Below are 3408 nucleotides of genomic sequence, written 5' to 3'. Positions count from 1 at the left end.
TAAACGCAGGAAAGCTGAAGAAAACACCCGCATGCAAACAGAATCGCGAGCTGTACCCACCACCAACTACTACGCACCACTACAGAAACAGGACGAACCAACGGCAGACCAACACCAGCTCCAGCCCAACGACACAACTTCTCAGCACACTCCAGCTCCACCGCCGCCGAAACCGAGAATACCACCAGTCACAATAAACTACACTGGAAAATACCTGGAACTAAACGCCCAACTAAAACAGAAGATCAGCGGACCACTAAAGGCGATCTACAAAAATAATCAGATCAAATACCACTTCGAAACGCTGGCAGACCAACGAACTGCACTGGACTACCTTCACTCCATTAACATGCCATACTTCACCCACCAACCAGCTGAAGACAGAGGACTCCAAGTGGTCCTCAAGAATATACCAGAGGAAATTACCGAAGACGAACTCGCCGCCGAACTTCGCCACATGCAATTTACGGTCACGAACGTACACCAATTCAAGAAAAGAGACTTGACCTCCAAGAAATTGATTCCACAGTCGGCTTACTGTGTATCTCTGCCACATGGACAAAAAAGTCGCACCATCTACGACATACAATATCTCTTTCACACTAGAGTAAAGGTGGAAGACTACAAACCGCTAGATGGGCCTGCCCAGTGCAAGAAATGCCTCAAATTCAACCACACTGGCCGGTACTGTCAGATGCCGGTCAGATGTGTACGCTGCGGCGGCCACCACCACGCAAAGGATTGCACCAAGCCAAGAACAGAACCACCCATCTGCGCAAACTGTCGCCAAGAAGGCCACCCTGGGACTTGGCGTGGTTGCCCTGAATTCCAGAAGGCGATACATGCCTACCAACTGCGACCTACACCATCCAAGGAGCCACAACAACCACAACAGCCGTCGTTTGCGGCGACACCGAATGACTTCCCATCTCTCCGAACACCCTGGAAGGCAGCATCGTCATTATTTCAAACACCATCTGAGCAACAACCAACTCGCCAGAAAAACACGGCGCGCCAACGACTGCACGATCTTCGTCAACAACAACAGCAGCAACGATCCATGGACAACACTCTCGGACTGTCCGATATCATCGCCGCGATATCTAACATGGGCCCAATAATCGACTTTCTAAAAACCAAAAACGTCTTCGCCATCATAGCAGACACAGCTCGTAAATTCAACAACGCACCGGATATGTCATCTAAACTACTCACTCTACTGGAAGGAATCATGGCCTTTTTCACAGACTAACATGGACCAAGAGAGGCATCACCATAGAAACCTTACATTCTGCTTCTTCAACGCCAACGGCGTCGCGCCGAAAAAAGTAGAACTCACAGACTTCGTTGAACATCACAAAATTGACGTGCTCCTATTGTCAGAAACGCATCTACGACCAACCCAAACCTTCAACATTCGCAACATGGTGGGATACCGCACTGACCGCCAAAATCGACGAGGTGGAGGTACAGCAATCTATCTACGATCTTCCCTCACTCACTCCCTCGAAACCTTGCCTGACATGACGAGTCTTGAAGCCACAGCAGTCACGATCACCACCACACACGGGAAGCTCACGTTCGTCGCAGCCTACTTGAGCCCTGGCGCGGACTTCACGGACGAAGACTTCATCTCCATTTTCGACAGATACGATAGAGTCCTCCTCTGTGGGGATCTAAATGCAAAACACGTAGCCTGGAACTCGCGGCAGACAAACGCCAAAGGCACCCGTCTCTACGACCTTGAAACTCGACTCCAAGCTTTCACCCAAGGACCTGAAGAACCAACCTACCTGCCTACTATTACACGCCACCAGCCAGACGTCCTAGACGTGGCCATAATCAAAAATGTAAATCCCGACCTGTCACTCAAAACGGTCAATGACTTGACTTCTGACCACCAACCTGTTCTCGGAACACTGTCTGGAGCTCTTCCAATTTTGCCACCGAAAACAAAAGTCTCCACAGATTGGTTATCCTTCGCAAGGTGGCTAAACAACAACGTGCGCCCCACGGAGCCATTAGCAACTCCGGAGCAACTCGATGACGCCATAACTCGTCTGACCTCGAAAATCAAGAAGGCCGCCCACCAGGCCTCCACGAAGTTACTCTTCTCGACTCCATACCGCGAACCACTCCCGCCAGCACTGCAAGATTTGAAATACTTGAAAAATCGAGCCCGTAAAAAATGGCAACAAACTCGCCACCCAGCATATAGACGCGAAATGCACCAACTATCCAGAGAACTGACGTGGCGTTGCAAGGAATGGCGCGCCGAACTGTGGGAGGACCGAATGGCACAAATTCAACACCTATCGCGTGATGAATGGGCACTCATCCGTAATATCAAGAAACCCAGGACACCAAAAACGGCGCTCACGGATGGCACCAACCTCGTATTTGACAACCTTCAAAAGGCCGAACTCTTTGCGGAAACTTACGAAACGCAATCACGACTAAATTTTGCTGACTTTAACAACGATGACGAAGAGGACGCACGCACTCGGGCAGAGGCACACCACATAAGACAACACCCCAGCGGAGACCGGCCAGAACTGACGTCTCCAGGAGAAATTCGCCGCATACTCAGGAAATTACACTCCACATCTGCCCCCGGACCTGACGGAATTTCGAACGACCACCTGAAGCATCTCCCACGGAAACCACTAGTGCTATTAACGAGAATACTCAACGAATGCCTGCTGAAGGAACATTTCCCACCACAATGGAAACTGGCCAAGATCATACCCATCCCGAAACCGGGTAAGGACCCACTTCAGCCTGCACACCACCGACCAATCAGTCTCCTTTCCACGATGGGCAAAACGTTTGAACGTGTCATCCTGGCCCGCATCAAGCCGCCCCTCTTGGAAAATGACGTCATTCGACCAGACCAATTTGCCTTTCAACCCAAACTTTCCGCCGAAATCCAGCTGCTCCGGATCTCGGAACACCTCACAAATCAAATCAATCTAAACCACTACACAGCAGCCATTTTCCTGGATGTTCAACAAGCATTTGACAAGGTGTGGCGAGAGAAGCTCATAAGTAAACTCCGGAACACCACCGACATCCCCAACTGTTATATCAAGATTATCGACAGCTTCCTGACCGACCGCCGTTTTTACGTCCAACAGGCCGACCAACACTCAGACACCAAACATCTCTCCGACGGTATACCGCAAGGATCGGTACTCTCTCCCATCCTGTTCACCATCTACGTAAATGACATGCCCAAACTGCCGAACATCATGCTAGCACAGTTCGCTGATGATACGGCTCTCCTCACCAGCAGCCGTTCATTAGATACAGCAATCACCCGCTTGCAACACCAGATCGATATCCTCCTTTTGTGGGCAACTGATAATAAAATCACTATCAACGCACTCAAGACAAAGGCCATACTTT

The sequence above is a fragment of the Schistocerca americana genome, unplaced genomic scaffold (genome assembly GCF_021461395.2).
Source record: "Schistocerca americana isolate TAMUIC-IGC-003095 unplaced genomic scaffold, iqSchAmer2.1 HiC_scaffold_326, whole genome shotgun sequence".
Lineage (NCBI taxonomy): Eukaryota > Metazoa > Arthropoda > Insecta > Orthoptera > Acrididae > Schistocerca > Schistocerca americana.
Note: the sequence above shows the minus strand (reverse complement) of the source record.